Source organism: Arvicola amphibius, chromosome 1 (genome assembly GCF_903992535.2).
Source record: "Arvicola amphibius chromosome 1, mArvAmp1.2, whole genome shotgun sequence".
NCBI classification, from domain to species: Eukaryota; Metazoa; Chordata; class Mammalia; order Rodentia; family Cricetidae; genus Arvicola; species Arvicola amphibius.
This window is the reverse complement of record NC_052047.1, coordinates 158,830,157-158,857,700: the sequence shown is the minus strand read 5'-3', so window position 1 is coordinate 158,857,700 and position 27,544 is coordinate 158,830,157. Positions and strand designations below refer to the sequence as shown.

The 27,544-nt window shown below is 42.1% G+C and overlaps 1 protein-coding gene across 1 annotated transcript in view; it reads right to left on the bottom strand.

Moving 5' to 3' along the window:
- Prune2 (prune homolog 2 with BCH domain) overlaps positions 1-27,544 on the bottom strand; it is a 212,516-nt gene that overhangs the window by 134,551 nt on the left and 50,421 nt on the right. The gene's annotated exons all lie outside the window — the stretch shown is intronic.

Sequence of the window (27,544 nt, the reverse complement as noted above, 5' to 3'; positions counted from 1 at the left end):
AAATGTGGAGGCCAGAGGCCAATATCAGGTGTGTTTTTTCTCTTGCTCTTCCCTTTATGCTTTTGAGACAGGTTCTGGAGTTCCCTCTTAAGCTAGATGTGGGCAATCAGCCCATGTCTCTTCTCCACCCCACTCCTCAGCACTGGGGTTACAGGTGACTGACACCTGCCAGGCTTTTTCACTGGGTTCTAGGGATCCAAACTACTGTCCCTGTGCTTGCGTACCAAATACTCCACGATGTAGCATGATTAAGAAAACCCAGAGACAGAAATTGGGGTTCAACTTGAAGGTCACAAAAGCAAAAACAGCCAGCCACTGGCTCTTACCTCGAACTCAGTTCGAAAAGGCAATTTTGCCTCTAGTAATCTCAGAATGAAACTGTGAGTAACAGCTGTCTCCTCTCCCCTCATCTTCCTCTCTAGTGCTGGGACCGCCCGGTTTCTATGGCAAACTAGTGAGGATACTAGGATTAAAGGTGTGTGTCCTCACTGATAAGTCTGTAAGGCTGACCAATGCAGCTGTTTTACTCTCTGAACTTCAGGTAAGCTGTGTTTATTAAAATACAAATGAAATATCACTGCACAGTGAGCCTTCTCAGCAGTCCTGAGGAGAAGTCTTTTAATTTATTTAACTTTATTTTTTTAAGACTCTTGGGGGTTTCAGACACTAATTCAGCTTCTTGGTGGACTTTACAGGCCCCTACATTCCTGTCTTCTGCTCTCTGGTGCAAGGCTATCTTGGCGGTTTATGTACCTGATTTTCACCTGGCCAATTATAGAGAACTTTCACAAATCTATCACCTCTCTTTTGAAATCTTTTAAAGCTTCCTATCCTGCTTCTCTTTTTCACTTCACTGCTTATTGATCTCTTTAAGCCTCCCCGCTATGAATTAGACAGTTCTCATAGTCCCCGTGTTCTCTCTGGCCCCGATTTCTTTCTCTTCAAACATTATCAAATCTTGAAATCATAGTGCATATCTGTTTATTATTTTATTATCCATCTACCCTGTACTCCACAGAATGTCAGGTCTGTGATGATGGTCTTTGTCATACCCTTACTGTACCCTTGTTATCAAAGCCCTGGCTACTCCATGGCAGATGCTAATAGATACTTACTGAACGGATAACTAAGGGGGGAAGTATAAGCAGAGATTGATGGCAGATCAGAGATTTGAGTGGATACCAAGCACTGGACTCTGGGGATACAAGCACCATAGGCTGCCTTCCCACCCCCACCCTCCCAAAGCTTTGTAGTCCTAATTCATTTAGCACACAAGGTGTCCGTCCAGCTGTCCAAGGATGTGCAGGCAAAGAGGACTACAGCAGAAGAGGGACAAGAGGAACCGGCTGGCCTATCTAGCTGCAAAGCAGGGCGCGCTGTGTCCTAACGTGCCTTCCAGTCTGTGTAAACAACAAATCCTTGGATCTGGCTAGCCTGCAGAACTGGCCCCGACTGCTGCTGTCTTGGATTAACAACCTTAGCATCCCTCTGGTGCTCACTGGCCAGATGGTGCTGGCTCCTGGGGTCTCCCCGGCCCTGGGGTGCGGTCAGAGCACCTAGGAGCATGCGTGGGGCTGGGAGGCCGAGCTTCCCCCACTTTCCCAACAGCTGTACTCTCTTTGCCAACTCAAGCATTTTACAAAAATCTCATTAGGCATTAAGTGTTTTCTGCCAAGCTGTGTCCAGAGGGCACTGTGGCCTCCCTAGAGGGCTCTCTGGCCTCTCCAAAAGGTAATAGGATGAGGGAAAACGAGGATATTAGGAAGTGGAAAACGAAGGACCCATTTGAAGTTTGTGATCGTTTGTCATGGAAACCTAAAGGCTATTTCACAGTAAGAGACTGTGGGGTGGGGATTCTGGGCTGGATATTTTCTCCCGTCATATTTAAATGCTATATTTGCAGCAGGTCTTCAGGCTGGATTAGTAGCAAAGTGTCTAATCCGTATTAATCTCCCACAATGTCACCAAGACCGCCTATCAATCTGCATAAATTCTATGGCAAAACTTTAGGAAGAAATGCTATTCAGAGCAAATGATGCATCAAATTCAAACAGGCCATCAAGATTGCTAATGGATTTTAATAGCAGCTATTACTACATAATAGTATTTTCCCAACAGCCGTTTGTTGATACAGTTCTTCGTTTACAAGACCTTTATGTCCAAGCCCAGGAGACAGCCACTACTCATTTATAATCATTTGGTTTCACCTACAAACAAATGCTGCTTATTTGCATTTGGATGATCCGCAGATCTGACCCACTCCCACCTCGTTCAATGAGACCAACTGCGAATATTACAAGCTAGATTAATTAGTCAATATTTAGACACACTACTGCCAGAGTAAGAAAGACCGCAAACAGGCAAACTCAAAGAGAAGACTTATGGATTGATTACTTGGCTGCATTCTGAGCTGCGACGACTGTTGCAAACTGCTTTGTATTCCTTTGTAAATTAGTGATGGGCCCAAATTAAGATTCATCTAGAAGTTTCTGAAACCTAAGACACTGTAAGTGCTCCTGTTCCTGCTTTAGATGCTGAGAGAGGGGTAGTAACCCCGCCAGAGTGAAGGGCAGGATGTTGTTGGTATAGTCATTAGGGAGACTATTAGGGCAATGCAAGCTTTACTTCCTATAGCATAACCAAGGTCACTGCTTTGAGAATAAATACCAAAGTGTGAACTCACAAAGTCTCACCTAAGGAACACACTAAAAATGCAGCTGCCGGGCCCCTTGGCCAGAGATAGGAGGAGCAGTCCAGGAATTCATATTTTAACTATTGCTCCAGAAGATCCAGAGCTAGCCTGCTGAGGACCACATATTGAGAAAATTCAGGGAAAATGGCTTTAGTTCATTGACTGCACCAAAAATCTTAGCGCAATATTAAGCTTTAATGATTCTAAAAGTATGCATTGAAAGCCTACCTAGCATATCATTTGAACATTTATTTTTATGTCTTTTATATTTATTGAGTTTTGAGTTTAGAAAAAATATATATTAATATTTTTTATTTTACCTTTTAAGTAAGTTTTGATATTAAGAAGAAATATTTTTCATCAAAACTTACCTAAAAAGTAAAATAAGAGCAAAAAAGTAAATAAATTTAGTTTTTAAAGAATCTAAATAAGTGTAAAGGAAGTACAAACAAGAATATTTCTAGATGCAGGCTTTTGAAAATTTGTGGTATTTATACTTCTGCAACCATTACCGTATAAAACCTCAGTGAACTTTTGGGACCAAGTGTGTAGAACTTAAATAAATTCTGCCTGGGTGAAATGAAGAAGCAGGGATAGGATCTCCCACCCGTCTGGCCAAGGCTGGCTTGCTTCTAGTGGCCTCTGTATGGACTCTTTGTGTCTCCTCCCAGGAGCTGCTGGGGGACCTTGGCTAGTGGTTACAGAGTCAGCAGAGTGGGAACAAGGGGACAGGATCGCTTGGCTGCATCCAGCTTACAAAGGATGAAGGCTTTTTATACCCAATAGCTCAGTTGGCCACGTAACGTGGACGTCATATTTCATCACCTCACTTAAACCTCTCCACAGCTTGGTCGGTGGGTAGTACTTCTCGTACTGTATAGATGCTAAGGCCATCACCCCGGGGCATTCTTCTACCTGGTACATCAGAAAACAACACGTTTAGAGAGTAACTGCTGCAGACTCAAAGCCAAAGCTGGTCCTACATTTCCATATAAAATATTGGCCAGACAGAAGACAGGGCAATGCAGCCCTGGAGCTAAGAACCGGGAGGCAGTCATATTCTGGTGGAGCAGGTGTTTGCTGGAGAAACAGACTGGCTGTAGAAAACATACTCCTGTAGTTGGAGGCTATGCCAGCCCTGAGGTGGTGTTCTAGCTCAGGGTCTGTCTGTTGCTTTCCTCCGTGTGTTGGCCTTCCACCCTGGAGACAACCAGGGAGGTGTAATGGAGATGTTCACTGCCAGCCTGCCTACCTGTGCTCTTGTGCTCTGGAAAACACATCATACCTCAGAGGCTCATGTGTTAAAGGCTCCATCATCACCCTGTGGGATTACTAGGAGGTGATGGAGCCTTCAGGAGGTGGGACCGATAGGAAGAGTAGGCCATTAGGATCATGCCTTTGAAGGGGACATTAGAATCCCAGTGTCCTCTCTCACTCTTTCTGTGTGCTGTGGCTGGCCGGCTGCAGTCTACAGATGTTGCTACAGCCTCAGCATCCGTCACCTTGCAGGCACACTCTACCTGCTTGAATGAATGAGTGTGTGTGTGTGTGTGTGTGTGTGTGTGTGTGTGTGCGCGCGCGTGCGCATCAACCTCAAACTTCCGCCATCACATACTAGCCACTTTCCTGGTACCCTTATTTCTATTACTAATAACATGTCAATCATAACATCTTAGGACAGGCACTTGGACTCACTGTTCTCATACTGGGGCAATATATTATTATAGAAATATGTCCAAAATTCTAAGAGACTGGAACATTTGCTGAATCTCAAAGCCAATTAATAATCTACCTGGAGGACACTTAAGACTTCAGAGGGCTCTCCGTCTGTGTACTCAGCCAGTTTGTGTAATCTGCTTTTAAGAGAACAATGCAACAATCAGCCTTACTTGCCTTGGATTTCCCAAGTAATCAGTCTTTATAATCTAATATAATGCATAGCTTTAATATTAAATTATATAATCTTCCATGACCTGGACCCAGAGAGCACTGCATGTGTGTATGTATGTGTTAGTCATTTGCTAAAAACAGCCGATAAGGTGAAAAACAACTTTATACTTTATACATCAAATACCCACCATAGAGTTGAAAGCAACATGCAGAGGTCACTTGGTAAGGATATGCTTATAGGGGTCAGTAGGGATCAGCAGGAGCATACAGCTTAATCCCTGCTAAAACTCTGTTAAAGATGTCTGTAATGTGTCCCCAACTCCTCCCCCATGTCACGCTTTCTCTGCTGTTCAAAGAATACAGAGCAAAGCCTTTTGTTAGACATATTCCGATTCACAGCTAGACGGCAGGCTGTCACAGGCATAAGACGCAGACACAGGCAGTAGAGACAGATCAAATAAATACACACTGACTACAGCCAAGCCCCCAAACACAAATTACAGGTAGAAGATATGGAGAGAGAAATGGGAAATTCATCTTGAGCTTGCTCTTGGTCAAAGTAATCCAGGAAGTACTGAGCTTTCTTTCCTCAATGAAGCACCAACACATTTGGGCACCTCTGAGGCAATCTGTAATGCATTTCATGGACCATTTTGGCGCCTCATATGAGGACTCTTTAGTGTGTTTAATCTACAGATCACATTCCCTCCATCACCCTCCATACCATTCACAACCATTATTGTCTGACTCATCATTCCCCTTCTTTCTTTAGTAATCCACACCACCACATGATATTTCTATCCAAACCCATCAGAGCCACATTTCCTCAGTCTGCTTACCATGTTACTACCCCTGCCCCCCTACAGCTGTACCTGGATTTGTCTTCTGAACTCATCACAATTTGGTAAAAAGTCCCCCCAAAGTACTATGCAAGCATCCCAATATTCTACATCATGGCCACCTTTATCTGTCCCCCTTCATCACCTAGTGTGTCCTTCTAGCTGAGGGACTTTACTGCAACCAAGGTAAAAGCCTCCAGCTCTCTCAATACACTTGAAACTGTTGCACCCATGCCCAGCAAGAAACATGTATCTATCAAGATTCAGCAGAGTTTTGCAAAAAGTAGATAAACCAAACTGAGTATAACTGTTTAAGTCTTCCTGCTCAAAAACAGAAACCAGGAGCCTTGTCTGGGAAGCCTAGGACTCCCTTGTGCCTTTCTTTCTGTCACCTGAGACTTACCTCCAGTACGGCTTCCACCTCCCTGTCCCTATTCTCAGGACACAAAGCATGTAGGCCTCTTCGAGGTAGCAGACTCCAAAGAAAGGGGCACACTTGTGAGGAAAGGGGCACACTTGTGAGGAAAGGTTGCTTATAGCTGTGTTGGGCACACACGTGCCATTTGGTGAATGTCATGTATTAGAGCACTGCATAGCTTAACTATACATACTATCTCAAATCTACATTAGGGGTCTCTAGCCCTCAAAGGAGCAAGAGGCATATTTCCCTTACCATGCGGTAAGTCTCACCTTGTACACCTGAACTAGATACAGTTTATCTCTGGGCACTAAAGACTATGGATAAGAAATTGCTTTTTTTCTTTTACTGGAAGCTTTTTCTTATCCTGTTTTGTATTTGAAATACCTTTCAGTCACTAGGTGGCTCTGAATTTCCATTGAAAAATAAGACCTTAAGAAATACCGATAGGGCTGGAGAGATGGCTCACCAGCTAAGAACACCGACTTCTCTTCCAGGGGACCCAAGTTCAAGTTCCAGCACCCACATGGCAGCTCATAACTGTCTGTAACTCCAGTTCGAGGACCCAATACCCATAACAAAACACCAATGCACACAAAATAAAAAGAAATACTGATAAGCATTGCATTTCCTTTTGCCCAAAATTTAAGAAGTTTTTACTTGAGAACATTAATCAGAGATTACCAAAATCTCAATGAATTTCTATTTACAGTCTTTATGCCTCTATCATCTGGGATACATTTTAATACTTTTATGTTAAATGATGACTGTTGCCACATCCTGACACATAACCATGTTCTTTCTTCCTGGGATGTAATTTTCCCCTCTATCTCCATCTGATAAGCTTCCACCTTTTCTTCAAGTCTGATGTTAAGTCATTTGATACCTGGAGTCTTCTTCCACTTATGACAAGGAGCCAGGGCTCAGGCTACCTCAGTTTGAAGCTCAGTCACATCAGTCATGGGAACGAGAGCCTAAGCATGTTAAGCAGTTTCTAGTTCTTCTCTCATGACTACTAGTGCCAGAGTCCAGGACTTGGGAAGGTCAGTTTTTGTCAACCTGACACAAGTTAGGGAGAAATGCCTCTATCAGATTGGTCTTCAGGAAAGCCTCCAGGGCATTTTCTTGATTAATAATTGAGATGCAAGGGCCCAGGACATTGTGGGTGGTGCTACCCCAGGTAGGCGGGCCTACATTGTATAGGAATACAGGCAGAGCAAGCTATGAGGAGCAAGCCAGTATGCAGCTCTATTGCAGGGGTTCTCAACCTGTGGGTTGCAATCCCTTTGGAGGGTTGAACAACCCTTTCATGTGGGTCATCTAAGACCATCAGAAAACACAGATATTTACATTATGAATCATAATAGTAACAATTACAGTTATGAGGTAGCACAGAAAAAATAATATTATAGTTGGGTTTACCAAAACATGAGGACCGTATTAAAAGGTCACAGTGTTAGGAAGGTTGAAAACGATTGCTTTACAGCCTTGCTTCAGTTCCTGCCTCTAGGTTCCTGAGTTGCTTTCGGTCATGGTGTTTATCATGGTATAAAAAGAAAACTGGAGCAAGGACGTTGAACAGTACTTGGACCCCACATGCTCTCTAAGAGTGGAGAAGGTAAGCAATGAGTACGAGCTCCAAGTCAAGCTTAGATGCTTCTTTATGAGCATTTCTCACTGTGTTTAAATGGCATGACTATTCTCTAGTCTCTCCGGGATTACACCTATATCATGAAGTGTAGGTTGGTTTTCTACATGCCCAATTCTTCCACTGGACTGTGCAGCTGGTGTTTCATGCCTACTTGGCCCCAGCCAAGCACTTGGATGTCATCTACCTAGTTTCCTTGTTTCTGTCACATTCTGAATGAGAGGATGGATCAGGAAGGTTTCTCTGTGTAAAAGGGATCCAAGACTTAAGCAACAGGAGAAGAAAGGAAATTGGAAGAGATAACACGGGGTATGTATTGACCACATCACACTGTTGGAGAGCTGTTGGCCAAGGTTTGAATCCAGTATGGACTAGGTTACAAGACTTTTAAAATGGCGTGCTAATCTCAAGATTTTATGTTTTTAGGTTCAGAAAATTATTTGGTAGCAACGGAGGGACAATTCATCATTTATTAATCATTGCACAGAGCACATCTTATGAGTAACTCCTGCACGTTGGACATTGTTTTCAGCACTGGTGATCTAGCTTTCCCCAAGACAGACCATTCTCTGGCTCATAAGGAGTTGCAGGTTACTGAACAGAGATAGTAAGTAAATAAATCTATTTAAAGAGGATTTCAAAAAAAGTGACAAGTGCCACCAGAATAAACACTGTGATGGAAAAGAACATAAAGCCGAAGGGAAGGTAGCGTGGGAAGCCTGGACAGTAATAATGTTAGATTTCAGTTTACATTCCTGCATAATAAGAGATAATAAGCTTTGTCATCTTCTGAACTCAAAGTAGTCCAGAGAGAAGAACAAGCTTGTGCAACGAGCCCAGGATGCTGAAACATGGGGAATGTTGGTATGGCAACAGAGGAGCAAGATGAGACCGTGAGGCAGGTAGGACCACATGACACAAGGCTTGTGGGTCATGGGAAAGAATCTGGATTTTCCTCAAAGGCAATGGGACATGAATCCAGGATTGTAAGTAAGGACAAGGATGTACAATTTACATTTGGTGTTTTGTGCAGGTTATGCAGTAGAGACTGAACTACAAGAAGGAAAAGCAAAGAAGCCATCTAGGCTGGTGGAGTACTCAGGATAAGAAGGCTTGCTCAAAGCTGTAGCTTTTGGAATTGAACAACGCTTTGGATTCTTAGTAGATCTTTCTTCTTCTCTTGAAATGGATACTGATTGAGGGGTTAGATTTGTCTGTTATACTGATGAGTATCATATCCTGAGTATGTAGAGTAGAACCTGGTAGCAAAGGACATGTTAAATGTCGCTGAAGTGCTACCAACCAAGAAAATACAATGGTGTGGGGAAAACTGAGGAGAAAAGGCAAGTACTCTGTTTAGGGCCATGTGTTAAACTTGACTGCCCATTAGACATTTGTGGAGGTTTAAATAAGAATGGCTCCCACAGGCTCATATATTTTGAATGCTTGGTCATCAATGAAGTGGCAGTATTTGAGAAAGATTGGGAGGTGTGGCCTTGTTGGAGGAAGTGTATTATAGGGAGTGGGCTTTGAAAGCCAGGCCCAGTGTCGCTTTCTTTCAGTTGCCTGTACATCTGCATGTAGAAATCTCAGCTACTTCTATAGTACCATGTCTGCCTGCATGCTGCTATCATTCCTGCTGTAAAGATAATGGACTAAACTCCTGAAGGTGTAAGAAAGCCCCAGTTAAATGCTTCCTTTTCTCTGAGTTGGTGTGCTCGTGCATAGCAACAGAACAGTAACTAGGATCACATTTAAAGACACTAGTAGGCAAGTTCGGAGTGTAAGCTTTGGCTCAGTAGCGGTTAGCTGCATACTGAGGGAGGGACTGGTAAGTCAATGAGTAGATGTGACATTAGACAAAAATCAGTATGTGGGAACTCCAATATTGATATGTGAAATTTAAGAGAAAGGGAGAGACAGAAGTTTCTAGAAGGTAGAAGGAATCCAGAAAAATAATGTCATAAAAGCCAAGATGAAATAGGTATGGAAAAAAAATCTGGACATGGGAGAATACACCTGAAATCCTGGCATTCAGTAGGTTGATACGAGAGAATTATTAATTCAAGGCTAAAGTGGGTCACATAGCAAGACTGTGTCTGGAAAAAATAACCCACCATAAAACAGAAGGAAATAGTCAATTGTTTTGACAATCCATCCATCCATCCATCCATCCATCCATCCATCCATCCATCCATTTTTGGGTCTGTTCTACCTTTTTTTTTCTGTTGGTTTTTTTGAGATAGGGTTTCTCTGTGTAGCTGTGGCTGTTTTGGAACTCACTCTGTAGACCAGGTTGGCCTTGAACTCACAGAGATCCACTTCCCTCTGACTCCCTGAATGCTAGGATTAAAGGTGTGTGCCACTACTGCCCAGCAGGTCTGTGTTTTCAAATGTAGGAGGCACAACCTTCTCTAGGATCAAGAGTTAAAAAGCAGAATCATGTCTTGAGATCATTGTTCAGTGTGCTGAACATAGCCAAACTCATTATTCTTCTGAATTTCAGCTCTCTTGCCTATGAAACATATAAAACAAACAAATTAGTCTAGATGGCTTTCAAAACCCATCTTTATAATTCCCTACTGAAGACTTTTCCTTTAGAAAATCTAAACTCCAGCATAAGCACAGAGTCTATGCAGTGTCATTCTTGGCTTTTACAAATTAAGCTTCATGAACAATTGACTAAGACTCATAAACAATGACTCTGCTTACCTTGTTCTTTGGACGAATGTTTTGGTCATCTGGTCTGCACAAATCACTTTTCTTTCACCATACACCAATCCCTCCTTGACTGGATAAAACTTTTTGTTCCTTGCTTTTTTGGGGATGGGGGAGGCATGTCTTATGTGGTTCAGGGCGGTCATACCCAAGGATGACTTTGGATTCCTGAACCTCTCTCCAATCTCAAGTGCTAGAAATACAAGTATGTGTCTTGACTGTGTCAACCTTGCTCTTGCCATAAGGCCTTGAGATTGGCCATTTTCCAATAGCCTACCATTAGATTTTCTCACAGCCCGTTTCTTCTTGTCGTATTCTATTTCTTCTGCAAGACCAGAAGTCATGTCTTCTTCAACATACCACCTGTTCCAACTGAGGGGCTGTCTTCCAGTCCTACCCTGCCACACAAATGACATCACTACCCAAAATGATTTTGTTTTCATTCTGGATCCTTTCTTGTCTACCTCCACCCCCCCCCCACTACTGCCACAACTGTCCCAAGGAGGAAATAGGAGAAAGACCTTCACCACCATTCACTCTGCATCCCCAGGATCTCAAACATACTGAGCTGATGGAGAAAATTCAGCTGGGTGAGTTCATCAAGTCTCACCTGTGTTGAACTCACTGCCTGAAGTCAGCACTCACCTATTTTCTTAGGGTTTCTATGGCTGTGAAGAGACACCATGACCATGACAACACTTACAACGGAAAACATTTAATTGGGGCTGGCTTACAGTTTCAGAGGTTTAGTTTATTATCATTATGGTGGGAAGCAAGGCAGCATGCAGGCCGACATGGTGTAGGACTTTCAGTTACTACTCCAGCACCACATCTGCCTGCATGCCACCGTGCTCCCCACCATGATGATAATGGACTGAGCCCCTGAAACTGTAAGTAAGCCCCTCAATGAAATGTTCTCCTTATAAGATTTGCTGTAGTCATGGTGTCTCTTCGCGGCAATAGGAACCCTAAGACAGTGATTAATAAACTGACGTTCGACAACTGAGAGTTCTACAACTCAGTCTGCAGGCAACAGGACATGAACTGGGTCCCACACTGGTCGTAGCTTGAGCATATGAGACTTTAAGCCTGCCCCCACAGTGACATACTTCCTCCAACCAGGTCACACCTCCTAATAATGCCATTCCCTATAGGTTAATCAGTCATGAGTCTATGGGGGTCATGCCATGTTCAAATCACCACACCTACTCAAACAAAACTGTTTCCTTCACTTGTCTTTGGTTCCACTGACCACTTCTCCTTGAAAAACAACAGCAGCAACAGAAACAATATATAAATAATAATATAAATTCTAGAAATTTAGCCTCACAGATCACCCTTTTTCTGCTGTTTCCCAGGTTCTTCTGTTTACATCTTTCCCTTTCTCGATATGAAGAACTTTAACCCTCTCAACCTTTTTCTCTGAAGGCTGCCTACTTCTTTGTGGGCAGCCTGCCCAGCACACGTCAATCTACCTTTGTACCATCCCAGCTAATGGCAGCTCACGCTGACTTCTACATTCATTCAGAACACTGTGAGAACGTAAATTCACAAGCTGTCCTTTAATCCACAAGTCCTTCATCACTCTGCCATGGCACATGGCTGATTGTTGAGCAACCATCAGCTACTCTAGGCAGAAGAGGATGGCCATGGTTTCTCAGCTGTGCTATGCAGAGGTTCCTGCCGGGGTGAACTTCACTTTATTAATCACTGTCTTAGGGTTCCTATTACTGTGAAGAGACACCATGACTACAGCAAATCTTATAAGGAAAACATTTACTTGAGGGTCTTACTTGCAGTTTCAGGGGTTCAGTCCATTATCATCATGGTGGGGAGCACGGTGACATGCAGGCAGACATGGTGCTCAGGTAATAACCAAAAGTCCTATGTCTTGTAGGCAACAAGAAATGGACTGAGACATGGGGTGGTATCCTGAGCATGGGAAATCTCAAAGCCCTCTCTTGCGATGACACACTTCCTACAACGAGGCCACACCCATTCCAACAAAGCCACACCTACTAACAGTGCCACTCCCTCTGAGATTATGGGGGCCAATTACATTCAAACTACCACAATCACAATATTTTTGACAAAAGATAGTTATTTTAATTTTTTTAGACGTGACAGCCAATTAGGGTCTGTAAACACGGCAAGTCTCAGATGAACAACCAGTCACTTGTTCTAGGCCTTATGGCGTCTCTGACTTTGAGAACTGCTTGCATCCACGGACTTGTCAATGTTTAAAGGAGCAACACAGACAAACTTTTACAGCTTTGCAAAAGACTACGCCCCTAGGGAAGGCTAAGTGCAGATTTCAATTATGCAAATTATTGGTAGGCAGTCAGTCCCACAGGATCTAAAAAGCCCACGGCTTCAGAGAAAGAAGAAAAGCCCAAGCAGCTCACTTGAAGCTCTCTGCTGACAGGAAGTGGCCTAAGAGCTCAAACCTTTCCATTGGGAAAAGGAACAATTTATGTTAAAAAAAACAAAATTGAATCATATAAACAACAGAATTTCCTTAATTGGAATTTATTACCCCAATCCCACCATCCCTCCCTGCTCTCTATTACTCAAAGTCTGTGCACATTTGCCAAGCTAATTTTAATTTCCCAAAGTGATCTTCTGCTGTTGCTGTTGGAATGCATCCAGTTTAAGAAGAAGCCCTTAGAATTACTGTGTGTCAATTAAGAAGATATGAAATAAACAACTCATATTACCCTCAGATCTTTTCCATTGAGGAAAAATGACTTTTTAATTAAATTAAAATTTTTTTTGAGAATTTCATACCTGAGTACTATATTTACATCATTTATACTGCTCCCTCTCCCCCGGTGCCCTTCCCTATTCCCTTTAAATTCATAAAATTAATGACCTTTACTTCTTTCGTTATTATATATTACATACACATACACTTGTATAATATAAATATAAGTGTATATTTACATACACATACATACACAATTTGTGTGTGTGTGCACATACACACACATAAGCTTATATAAATACAACTTGCTGGATTTATTTAGTGTTGCTTTTGTGTATTTGTTTAAGGCTGACTGCTTGGAGCTGGATAACCTGTTGGGGCTTCTCCTGGAGAGGAGATTCTCCTTCCGTCCACTATTAATTGCCTCTAGCTCTTCATCTAGGGCAGCAGTTCTCAATGTATTGGTTGCAACCCCTTTGGGAGTCACATCTCAGATATCCTGCTTATTAAAATTTACATTACAATCCATAACAGTAGAAAATTACAGCTATGAAGTAGCAACAAAATAATTTATGGTTGGGGGTCAGCACAACATGAGGAAGTGTATTAAAGGGTCACAGCAGTAGGAAGGTTGGGAACCACTGCTCTAGGTGAGCTTTGTTGGGGTCCCCATCCATGTTAGCATTTTCATAGAATGGACATCTTTTATAAACCTCAAAGAATACAAGAATGGGTAAAAAGGTGACTGATTTCTACCAGATCTGAGTTCTTTATGCATGCTGTCTGCCTTCCTAATTGTAATATATTTAGTCTGCAGTCACATGATGAACAAATTAATTCATCTTAAACAAATATGTGCAGTCATGATGTCAGAATCGTTTCTTTCCTATGTCTATGTAAGAACAGATAAAAAGAATTTAACAAGAAAACACACTTAGGAGACCCTGTGTGTTAATTAATTTTGGTAAAAATAACTCCACAGGGCGGGGGAGGGGAAGTGACGGAATAACAAGCACAAAAGCAGGATTTACACCAGGAACAGGGGCAGAGACTCAAACACATGCGTTGCAGGGGAAACCAGATCTATTTTAAGGCTACAGGGATAGGAAGGGACAGGTATTTTTAAATTTAATTGGAGCATTTCAAATAATGAGATTAACTGCTTGAAAACTAGGGAGAACAACAGGGAAAGTAAATTAAACTCTAAACCATAATGAAATTGAGATTTAAAAAAAAAAGACAAGCTAAAGATGCAGGAAGAGGCTGGAACCAGCCCCTCTGTGAAGAGGTTGCATTTTTAGGGGTTTCCGATTTGCTATCAATGATAAAATGATACTAGTGCCTTCGTTTCCTTATCTGTGAAATAAGACATGCTAATGCCTGAGCCACAGAAAGGGTTGAAAGAGACTGAAAATTTACAGGAAGTCCTTGACACACTGTGACCATTTGGTGAACTATGAAAACAGTAGCCCAAGTCCAAAATGAAAGAGAAAACCCTATCACCAAGACAAGCTGGGCAAGATAAGATAGAAAAAGCCAGTTTGTTTGGTGTGTGGTGTGTGTGTGTGTGTGTGTGTGTATATACGTGCGTGCATGTATATGCTTGTGTGTTGAAGACAGGAGGTCACTATGTAGCTCACAATCCTCCTGCCTTGGTCTCCCAAGAGCTGGGGTTGCAGCTGTGTGCTACTGCATCCTGCTCTGGGACCTTTTGCATTTTAATAGATTGGAATGTAGCTACCACATTTCTCTTCCTCCCTCCAAACCTGCCTGCATACCCTCCCTGCTCCTCTTCAAATCCATGGCTTCTAATTTCCAATTGTTATTACATGCATATATGTATATACATTTATATTCCTAGATACGATCTGTTCAGTCCATATAATGTTGTTTGTAGGTATGCCCTCAGGGCCGACCATTTGGCACTGGATAACCAATTGGTGTGCTCTTCCCTGGGAAGAATACTTCTTCCATGCCCAGATTACGTCAGTTACCAATAGTTTTTTATGTAGAGATTTGAGGCCTTGCAGGCTCTTTTCTATCCAATTTGGAATGTATATTGGTGTCATCCTTGGGAGAGATCTGTCTCATAGTTTGTGGGTTTAAGGACATTTTCTTACTTTTCCTTTTCTTTTCAGGTACACAAGACTCATTCTTTACATTTGGCCTAAAACAACTGAAAATTGCTTGGCTATAAACTTGGTTTTATATTATTCCATTAAAGACAGACTCTCCTACATTTTACCGCTTTGAGAAAGTGAAGTAGGATAGCTGATCTTCACGCTGGTGTAAGCATGTTCCTAGTGCACCTAACACGTCACAGCTTGCTGCTCAGCTGATCTTCACGCTGGTGTAAGCATGTTCCTAGTGCACCTAACACGTCACAGCTTGCTGCTCAGCTGATCTTCACGCTGGTGTAAGCATGTTCCTAGTGCACCTAACACGTCACAGCTTGGTGCTCAGTTGATCTTCACGCTGGTGTAAGCATGTTCCTAGTGCACCTAACACGTCACAGCTTGCTGCTCAGCTGATCTTCACGCTGGTGTAAGCATGTTCCTAGTGCACCTAACACGTCACAGCTTGCTGCTCAGTCCAACACCCAGTACACTTGGCCTCTCTAGAGTCAACTACTTGTGAAATAAAACATTAAAACAGAAAGGAGAGGTAGATGTGATGGTGCACACCTGTAATCCGTCACTGTGTGAGTTCAAGGCCCGCTAGGGCTACACAGTGAGGATCTGCCTCAAGAACAAAAATGTTCCCCCAAAAAAAGGAAGAAAAAGAAATGGGGGTGGGGGACAAGAACTGTGTTCTTACTATGAGCCCAAGAAAACTGTTTTTAAGTGTCACTGCTAAGTAATACAGCAAAAACAACTATTTATGCAGCATCCAAACTGTATCAGTTATCATAGCTAATCTACAAAAGATATAAAGTAGATGGAAAGGTAGGCACAGACTACATGAAAATACATTGCAACTTTAAAGAAAGGGCTTGAGTGTCCTTGTGCTTAGCGTCTTAGTTCCTTTTCTATTACCATAAAAAGGCAACACTACAAAGGAACTTATAAAATAAATTGTTAAATTTTGGTTTAAAGTTTCAGAGGATTAGAAGCTAAGATAGCAGAGCAGAGGCATGATGGCAGGAACAGATGGGAGTTTATGTCTTGATCCACAAGACACAGAGTCACACACACTCACACACTGGGGATGATATTGGAAATGGTGTGAGTCTTTTGAAGCCTGAAATCCCATGTCCATGACACATTTCTCGAACAAGTCCATACTTTCTAATCCTTCCCAAACAGTTCCGTCAACTGGGGGGCCGAGGATTCAGATATATGAGCCTACCACTTTCATCTCTAGATATATTATCCAAACTAAAACCCAACAAACTTGAGTTAAAGTACACAATTAAGCAAATGGACTAACAGGTGTATACAGAATATGCTATGCAACAGATACAGAGGACACATCCTTCTCAGTAGCCTGGAATCTCACATAAAATATGTCACATTCTAGGCTACAAATCTTGTCAAGTACAAAAGAATGAAAATAAATTATCTTATCTTACCATATAATAGTAAAATACACTAAAAATCAATAGCAAGAAAATAAACTTTACAATAAATGGAAACCATATAATACACTCTTGACTAACAAGTGGCCTATCAAAAAATCATGGAGGAAAATTTAAATTCCTAAAGTCAAATGAAAATGAAGACTTAACACACCAGAAAATCTGGGGTATAGCTAAGGCAACTCTAAAAGCAAAGTTTCTAGCGGAGAGTGCTTACATTGAAAAATATTAAATATTGCAAATAAATAACCTAATGATAAACCACACAGCCACAAAAATGAGAATAATAAAAGCCCCAAAGCACAGGGGGAAAGAAATCTAAAGATCAGAACAAAAAACAACGAAAGGATAAATAACACAGGACTTGTTATTTGGTAAAATAAGATTGACGAACTCCTAGCCAAACTAACCAAAAGATACAGAAAGACTATCTAAAAAGATAATCATTAGGGAGAACTTTAAATTTTATATTCTCCCAAACTTGAAAATTAAGAAAATAAATTCCTAGCTACATTAAACCAATACGATATAAACAATTTAAATATATACAAATCAATCAATGAGGCTGATACAGTAATAAAAATCTCTTGATTTAGGCCAGGACCAGATGAATTTGCTGCCAAATTTTACCAACCTTAAAGAAAATCCAACACCATCACCACCACGACCACCACCACCACGACCACGACCACGACCACCACGACCACCACCACCACCACCACCACCACCACCACCACCAAAACAGACAAAGAGATCAATGGGATAGAATTAAAGATGCAACACTAGACTCAAAGGTTACAGCTGCCCCATTATGTGTTTGTGCTCATGCATACCTGCATGTGTACATGTTTATGTGCTGGTGCACCTGTGTGTGTGGATGAGCATATAAGAACTGACAGATGGGTTACATGAAATCAAAAAGATCAGTGTAGTAAAGCCAACAAGCAGTGACCAGAGAAGAGACAGCCTGTGGAATGTGGGAAGAATATTTGCCAACTACACATCAGACATAAATGAACTCCTTGGATATATCAGAACTGCAGAAACTAAATGTTAAAGCAAAACCAATGTCATCCAGTCAACAGATGGGCTCATGGCTGAAGAGACAGTTTTCAAAGGGAAATAAACAAATTTCCAGTAAACATTTAAAGAAGTGCTTAACATCCTTAGTCATAAGAAATGCTAATTGAATCACCTCAGTCAGCATAGCTATAACCCAGAAAACAAATGACAACAGTTGCTGGAGAAAGTGTGGGGAAAGAAAGAACGGCCTTCTCCGCTGCTGATGGTAATGTAGACTAAGGCAGCCAGCGCAGAAAATCAGCATGGAGATCATCAAGAAATTGAAAAGAGAGCCACCCTATGACCTAGCTACACCGCTCTTGGGTATACACTCAAAGGACTCTTGGTCAACATATCACAGAGATATCGGCACATCCATTTCCATGGCTGTACTATTCATAATAGCTAAGAACTGGAGCCAACATAGATGTCCACCAATACTTCAGTGGATACAGAAAATACGACAGACATAAGCAGTGGGATTGCAGGCAGCCATGAAGAAAGATGAGGGCACGGCGTTGACAAGAAGTGGGCTGAGTGAAAGAAGATGGGACTCAGAAAGATAAACGCAGTGTGTTTTCTCTCATATGGAGACCCTAGATTTAAGTGTGTGTGTGTTCGCGCACGTATGTGTGTTGGCCAAGAAACTAGAAAAGGGGATCATGATATGAGAGAGAGATGTTAAGGTGGAGGTAGTAAGGAAATACACGTGGTAAGAAAGCAGGATGGGGGGACTGTCTGAAGGAAAGAAGAGATCCAGACAAATGGGGAAGGGGGCAGGAGGAGCTACGTGGGAGGAGGGAATTTGGTTAAATTAAATGGGTCGAAATCCCAAACCAAAAGTGAATCTGAGAAAAGGCCACTCGCCAGGAGCCTGGGTTTTCAGGACAATGAAATATGTGATTTACTTTATTGGGGTCCAGGGCCTGGCTTACCTAACATTTGATGGAGAATTTAGGAGAGGAAAAGGCATCTTTCAAACATCTTAGCTGTTAATATTGCTCTCCAATAGTTCTGGGACAGACTGATTTATCCTCCCTGAAGTCTCAGAAAAAAACAAAATCTAGCTATTAACAAAGGAATTGCTGGCCCTGGATAACGATGGCTGAGCATCACAACTGCTTGTTTTCATCCGACATGGCTCCTCAGATTTGTCAGCCATTCTACCAGGTTCACATAAATGCATGATTTCTTTTTATCATTTCTCCAATGACTTTTAGTCCACTTTTGAAGGCATCATTGTGTGTGATTAAGATAAAGAACTTAGAACCAGTTTGGATAAAATATGGAATCAGTGTAAATTCAAACCTTCCAGATTGGTAATACTTATTCTCATGGGAAATAGTTTAAAGATAACGCAAAAACATAAGACAGGGGAGAAAGTGAAAATCTGGGGTGTTGTTTTGGAGCACTGTATCAATGTTTTCTTAGTCATTTGGGGGAGGATTTGAAAATATCAGTATTTTTACCAGAAGAGTTAGGGGTCTTTAGAGAATGACTGAAATATCCACATTTAAAGTTTCCTTCCAACCGAGGTTACATTTTGAAATACACCAAACGACAAATCATCAAGTAGAATGCTCGAGGTTGCTTGTTTCATGAACAACAGGCTTTTATAGATGGTACCAGTTATCAACATTAAGCTTCTTCCACTCTCAAAGGTCTCATTTGAAGAGAAAGTTTAAAAACCTCGTGCTTATTTTCATGGAAGGAAAACTGTGTGGCTTGGACTCCTGAATGTCTTTATCCAACATAAACTAATAGGTAGAGAAATTTCCCTGACAGGGATCGGGAGCATTGTCCCTGGTGCTCATAAATACCCCCACTGTATTGTCTGAAATGGCTTATGTCAGTCCTGACTGTGGGCTCAGATTTACTGTACAGTTCATCAACTTCTCAGCATGATGGATAATGAATGTTTCATTTACATCGCTAATTGCCAAGCCATGGTTCCTACAACCTTTAACCCGTATGTTTTATCCCATTATCACCATATGTCAATATAATTGCATTTAACATTCTGAGTGATAAACTTTCTTCTGCACAGAGAAATATTTTTCACAAAGAAATCATGCGAAGGCTGTTGATGAAACACAAGCCTGTTACAGGAAATGGCAGAGATGTAACCAGAATAATAGGTAGATGTTCCAACTAAGGAAAACTATCTTTGGACAGGGATTGATCTCATGGGCAGAAAAATAATGGCATATTATTAAGAATCTATTTTTAAGCTTTTTAAACTCAAGAAATGAATAAAGCTCCTCAAGGCGATACAAGCCGACATTTGGACCTGTTTAATACACACAAAATATATAAAAATCAGTTACTCACAGCCATGAGATCCAATTACACTTGCTATGCTTTCTTGACATTCTGGAAATAAACATGGAATGAGGCAGCCTCTTTCCTCTCCTCCAGTTTGAAACTGAACACATTTACCGAGGCTGGAAAGCATCACGAATCAAAATTGCTAAGGTTGGAGAAAAAAACTGGCAAACCATTTTCTTGTAGTGCCAGCCATCATGTGAGAATTTGCCCAGAACTGCCAGCCAACGTAACCTGGAGTGTCTTCCTCCTGGATTGCAGTTGTTTATCCCAGTGATTCAGGGCACCCAGGAATTGCTTGAGACTTCATACCAAGGAGTTCTCAGTGAAATTATTTTTCTGCCATCCCCAGCTATTACAAATCCTATTTGTTATAGCTCAAAAGTATATCATGCTTTTGTCTATGTTATCACCATGGTCTCCTCATACTCTGAGCTTTTGCCCCCTCTCTGTGGTCTGTGGGGACAGTTTCTAATCTGTCTCTGCTTTTGTACTTATGTTTTCTCCATGGCTTGCTTGCCACATCTCCCTTCCTTACAATTGTCCATTATGAAATCTAAAGTGCATCTGGCCAGTGAGGCTTTGCACAGTCCGATGACTCCCTCCTCTGCACTCACCCCAAGCTCCCTGCTCCCTACACCCAGGACCTAACAGAGCTTCCTTCCATCTCCCTAGGGAGCCTATTTCCTAAGCTGGAGCCTTTGCATGGCTGGTCCCTTACTCCTGATTGTCTCCTAGCTTATTGTTGTGTACCCCAGACTTGCAAATTTAAATGCACCTTGTCAAGGAGGCTTTATACAACCTCTGCATGCAGTACCAGGTAGGTCATAGCAATACCCGCTGCTTTCTTAATGATGCTTCTATTTGCTTGAAATATATATTTGCTTGATGTCTAGTTTTTCCACTAAGCTGAGAAATTTAAGAAGATAAAAGCTGCTAGAATCTGATTTCCCTCTATCCTTAGCAGACACGCATAGTGTGAATGAATGAATTCATAGTTAACGTCTTGGCATTTTTTTTTTTTACTGAACTTTTACTTTACTAGAGTCCAATTTTCTCTAACAACTAAAGAGCAAAGGGGATGGAGATTGGGATGAGGACATAGGTAGACAAGATAATCAGTGGTCCAGAAAGTGTTGGGGACCTCAGGGCCCTTGGTCATGAATGAGCTTTGGTTCCTCCCTCCCTCCCTCCCTCCCTCCCTCCCTCCCTCCCTCCCTCCCTCCCTCCCTCCCTCCCTCCCTCCCTCCTTCCTTCCCTCCCTCCCTCCCTCCCTCCCTCCCTCCTTCCATTCCTACCTTCCTTCCTTATTATTGCTTTTATTGAGCTATACATTTTTTTACCCAATCAGACTTTAGTTTCTTTGTACTTAAATGACCCTGGACAAGTTCTTATCCTTTGTGCCTCAGTTTCTCTATATGGAAACCAGAGGTGTCAATAATATCTTTTCACAGAGTTCTCATTAGGACTAAATAAATTAAGTTTCTGGAAAACCCTTCAAACAGCATTTGTCCTGTGTTCTACAGGAGTATCCTTGCTAAGTAAAAATAAAAATGTGCAATTGCAGGCAGTGAGGCTTGCTATAGGGATATTTCCTTCGCCACTACTGTCTCTATCTATCCTGAGGACTAGCTCCAACATTCCCCTGCCAAGTAGTCTATGTGGCCACCTTCACTTGCCATGGTTAGAGCCAGGTCTATGCTGTGACCTTTCTACATTAGTACTTTAACATTTTCTGTTAAATGTTCTTTGTACTGAAATTCAGTATCTTGTTGGTTTTCTTAAAGTACTGTATTTCCTGGCCCAGGGCACGGATGAAGCAGGAGGGGATGAACTTCAAGATCTCACTGGAGTTAAACCGGGCAACAGGTAGCATGACTATGGATGAGCACTCTGATAACTGCCATCTGAAGCTGTTGCACACACAGAAATTCATTTTTACTTTTGTCCCTATTTTAAGTACTTGAAGATGGCATTCTGTTAATAATATCACCAGGAAAACTGTATTTTCAGCTGGAAGTATTCTTCGTTACAAAGCTGTGCTTATTTTATCACAAATTCTATCTTTCAATCCAAAGATGATGGAGCCTTTCTTCTCTCTCCTTTGTTTCATTTCAGCATAAAGTCCACGTGCTTTGCCTTGTCCCGAGGCTCTGAAGGACGTCACCTTTCTGTCCATCTACCCTTAGCTGCCATCATCATCACTCCCTCCCCTTATACCTCAAAACCCCATGTCCTCTCAGTTCCCAGATACATTGCCATACATTATTCTGTTTTCCACGATACTGTGCCTCATCCCCTAAGACTAGGTGGTGTAGGAGGTACTTCTGTATTTGTGTTGCTTTCATTGGTTAAATAAAGAAACTGCCTTGGCCTTTTGATAGGGCAATACTTAGATAGGCGGGAGACAGAACTGAATGCTGGAAGGAGGAAGGCAGAGAGAGAGAGAGAGAGAAGGCATGAAGTCGCTGAATCTTTCCCGGTAAGCCATGACCTCATGGTGATACACATTAATCTACAGGTTAATGGGTTAGATCAGGATGTAAGAGTTGGCCAAGAAGAGGCTAGATATAATGGGCCAGGCAGTAATTAAATTAATACAATCTGTGTGATTATTTCAGGTATAAGCTAGCTAGGCGGCCAGAACAAGGGGCCTGGCTCCCAACTACAACTAGGTTGATGTAAAGTTTAGAGCAAATAGGCTATCTTAGCTATAACTAAGATATTGTAGAAATTATGGTCACATAGGAAATTATAAGCACATATTTAAAGTATGGTGACTATGAAAAGCTTGGATAATCACATGGGTATCAAAGAGTTACAAAGAGAACACCTACGGGGCTTGTCTCTAAGTCTGAGCTATGAAACAAAGGGAAGGAATCTTACACTCCCACTAGCTACTTCAGTCCACACCACCCTATCAAACAATCTTCACAGAACCAACACTAGTCAAATTCTTGAAGGCAACCTCCATCTAGTTCCTGCTCTTTGAAAACTTAACAAATCCTAAGGGTGGGTTGCTTATCTCATCCTTGAGATAACCTTGTCTATTTAGGTTATTGGGAGAACTGAGCCACTGTATAGGCCCTTCTGGGAAGAAAGAGCTTACAAATAACGCTCTGGACTAGTTGTTAAGACCTATAGCTCTCTCTCTCTCTCTCTCTCTCTCTCTCTCTCTCTCTCTCTCTCTGTGTGTGTGTGTGTGTGCGCGCGCGCGCGCGCGCGTGCATGCCAGAGAGTACCTCTCTCCCTTTGACCCATTATTGCAGACTTTAAAAACAAGCATGTTTTCAAATGGTACTGTGAGCTGCCAATGATGTATCACCCCACATCTCATTATTCTCCCCTAAATGTGATAATAATGTGATCTGTTAACATAAAAAGTTTGGCTCCACAGAAGCAGCTGGAAATGGACAACCACAATATGCATAAGCCCGGCGCTTACCATCAGCTGCACACTGCTCGACACATATTGTTAGAAGCACCTCGCATTGGTGGGCTCTTGTAAGCAAAATACTTGCATTAGGTCTCAGCTGGCATTGAACATCAGACAGTTTGGGAAATATTCAATTCTCAGCAGAAGCCGGCATGTGAATCCTCACATCCTTTAGGAATTGATTATGAGGTCTGTGAGGACTAAGGCAGCTCAGGTGCATCCACAGACAGCTATGGATGCTCCAATAAACAAGGTTATCTTTGTTCTGATGTTCACAGGGGAGAAAAACAAATCTGAGTACTGGGATTTGAGACTCAAGGATATATGGGGTAGATACTCACACAAATGAAAAGAAATCAAGTCCAAAGAGGGAGAGGGATCGTCACCCCAGTTTGTATCAGACTAACTAACAGTGGGCCCCACCAAAAAGTGCCCATCCCAGGCTTTTAAATGAACGAGGCCAGGGGTGTAAGTTTAATTCTGCCAAAGGTGCCAGAGTCCGGTCGTCTCTACTCCCTTAATTGACATGTATTAATTAGTGTCTAGCCTTTGCTTCTGTGTCTTTGTTCTTTCTCCCCAAATCTCCAGCCTGTTGTTTTGTCCACTATCACCCCAAAATATCAAGGGCTTTCAAGTCTTCTCTGCATCCCTACCACTTACCTGAGTGCCTAGCCCACCACTTCCTGTCTCCACAGACAATACCAATTGATTATGTAGCCCTAGGTTAATTTTATACATTTAAAACTCTAAATATTGAGATTCAAACTCATTATTTTCTATTTTTTCCACCTCCTGGACCTGCTTCTTCCCCTTATTACACGGAAAACAGCATGATCCTCGGTGCAGTAATGCACATCTGAAACCAGTGACCCCATGTGGAGCCCACACAGGCTGCTGAGGTTGGTGACTGACGGCTCTGGGTGGATGGGGCTTCTTTCCTGGGCCTTCGGGTCCTTGGGGGTAAGACCCCAGCTGCTTCATTGTTCCCAGTGTCCTCTGTGGCTGCCTCACTACCAAGGAATCACAGAATTTATAATAGGGAATTCTTTCTTAAAAGGCACACTTTTAATCTGACCTATCAAATTTACCTTCTGAAAATCCATTTTTTTCTCAGTCCTAATTCCAATTTTTTTAAACCCAGTGTTTTGGTATTCTACATCAAATTCGATTTATTATTGCTGTTTTTCTTATTTTATCATCAAAGGTTCTTTAGTTCTCTTTATTATTTTTATTTTATGCTTACATTGTTATAATACTGTTTTATAATTTTATTCTCATCAGGATCAACTTACTCCACTGAATATCAATGTAGCCTTATGGACGACTTTACAGCTTTTATTTATTTGCCACATCTGTTTATTTGTTGTTGTTTCCTTCTTCAAGTAGAATTAAATATGAAACTCTGATCTAGACATCCAGCTGTTCCAGCCTGGCTAGTCACCATGGCAGCCTCTGTGGTGTTCTCACCAGACCAGCTTCTCTCTGGCAGTCAGAAAGCCATGTCTGGTAACATGTTTCCCAGAGTCTTTCATTGCCAAACTTCTCCATAGACAGGCTTTTCCACAGCCAAACTTCTCCATAGCCAAGCTTCTCCATAGCCAAGCTTCTCTAAATCCAAGCTTCTCCACAGCTAAGCTTCTCAAAAGCCAAGCTTTTCACAGCCAAGCTTCTCTACAGCCAAACTTCTCCGTAGACAAGCTTCTCCATAGCCAAACTTCTCCACAGCCAAGCTTCTCCATAGCTAAACTTCTCCACAGCCAAGCTTCTTCACAGCCAAGCTTCTCTACAGCCACAATTCTCCATGACTAAACTTCTCCACAGCCAAGCTTCTTCACAGCCAAGCTTCTCCACAGCCAAGCTTCTCTATAGCTAAACTTCTCCACAGCTAAGCTTCTCTACAGCCACAATTCTCCATGGCTAAACTTCTCCACAGCCAAGCTTCTTCACAGCCAAGCTTCTCCATAGCCAAGCTTCTCTACAGCCAAGGTTCTCCACAGGCAAGCTTCTCCAAAGCCAACTTCTCCACAGCCAAGCTTCTCCACAGCCACGCTTCTCCACAGCCACGTTTCTCTCCATAGCTAAACTTCTCCACAGTAGAGGTTTGCCTTTCTTGTTCACTCCCTACAGAAACCTCCTCTACCCTTTCTATGCCACAGAAGCACCCAACTCAACATCTCCAACAGTTCTTTTCATTCATGCCTCTGTGGTCATTCTAGAACATTCTTTGTTTATTTTGTCCTTCTGCCTGGGTTCTCTTCATCCTTTAAATCTCTAAGCAAGAGTCACTGACTTCAGATGACATCATCAGTGACTAATGTTCTTTTTGCCCTTATTCGATTCTATAATTTGGTATAATAGGCTATGAGCACCCAAAGAAATGAAATTCCCTACTTAATCATTTGCCAAACTTGACTGAACATGAGAGTCAAAATAGCATTGAATAAGCACTAATGTTTGCTCAACAAACAATATAGTGTAGCCCAAAGAAACACATCTTTTATGATGGATAGAGCTAGTACAAGGAATTGCTTTATTTAAAAATATTAAAAACAGTTCGTAAATTTAGTTATAAAATTGCAGTTAATAGGCCTTAACCCATAAACCACCCATTTCCTCTATAAAACTTCAGGAAGTACAATGGGGCCCAGTGGTCCCATGAACTTTCTGTGTTGAAAGCCTCATCCACTTGCTAGCCGTGTGCCAGTGGGGAAAAACCCAACAATTCTCATCTGTAAAATAGGAATGCTGGCTACAATGGCAGCGATAGGCCATAAGCCATAGAGCATTTAGGATAGTGCTGGACACAATGCAAGCACTTGCAACTGGTAAGGTGTTATTTCTATTCCAATCTGACCACAGCGAAAACCCAAGTGAGGTCACACCTAGTGCTGGAGATTGCAGGGACAACAACTTTCAGACTAAGAGAAAAGGGAAAAACTCAGATTTGCAAACACAGAAGAACTAACATGTTCTTGGCACACAGCTCACAGACAGGTCTGGGTTTGGTTAAATGTTTCGGGTCCCAGTCTGAGCCTCTGTTTAACTATTTTCACTCTTGGGGAATGATATGCCTGTAAGCTACAGTTTGGAGTCAAGACAGCTATCTTGCTGTGCCTTGCTAGGAAGAGCAAGAACAAACTCCTGAACGCCAGTGTTTCCCAGAGGAAGACTCAAAGAGGGGGCTTGTAGGAGCTCAGTTTCCATCTAATGCCCGTCAGCCTTCACGCTTCTATTTTCAGATGGGTAATGGGCATGTCTGTATTTCTGCAGGAAATATTTTTCAGCAAACTTCAACATAATGTTTGCCAAATGTACTGTCAGCTTGGGCCCAAAGGGAAACCAGGAAACTGATTTTAAAAAGCCTACCCGCTTTGGCAAAGGTCTTTACATCGTTGTCTCATCAAGGCTCACAACTTTTGGATGCGGTCACAGTGATTGCCAATCTTCCCATTTTACAGGAGAAATGATGGCTGATGTTCACAGTGCTGATATGAGGAGAGGCCAGAGCTCAACACCCAAACTTCTTCCCCAGTGGTCATCCCACTGTATCAGAATGATAGTCTCCTTCCAAAATAAGTCGTTCCTCTGGAGGGCTCTAGTGTGCAAGTAGGACTCGACACACCAGAGAAACATTCAAACCAGAAAAGACTACTGCGGTACACAATTTCCTTAATGCCTTCTACCTGGGCTCTACCTGGGTACAAGGCCTGCAGTTCTTGAACTGGATACTGCCAAGCTTCTCCACAAAGTTTCCCCACGTGCATATGCCTGAGAAACTCCAATCCCAGTCGCACAAGAGACCACTGAGTAAGGTCTGCTGCCTGGATCTTTTCTGGTCTCTCTTCCTTCTCTTCTCAAACGCTGGAAGTCCTATATGATTGACAGTCAAGGACGGTTATCACAAATCTTACATAATCTTCTCTCTGGTACCTGAAGTGGCTTAAGACCCTGGCTCTCAGCATGAGGAAGCCAGGCTCTCAGATAAATGTTGCTCCCTTCTTTATCGTGAGCAACAGGAATGAGGCATTTCTCTATGAGTTAAACCTTGAGAAGTTGCAGCATTGATTTGCAGGCAGGGTTTGAGGTGAGGCATAAGGAGTTCTTCTTCCAACAACTTGAGCCTGCTTTTCTTTCTCCTGAAGCACCCTGGTGACTTTGGTGGCCACCGCAGATAAGTAAGTCCATTGTATTTTGGCTAGGGCCAAATGACAACAAGACATTCTCCATATGATCCT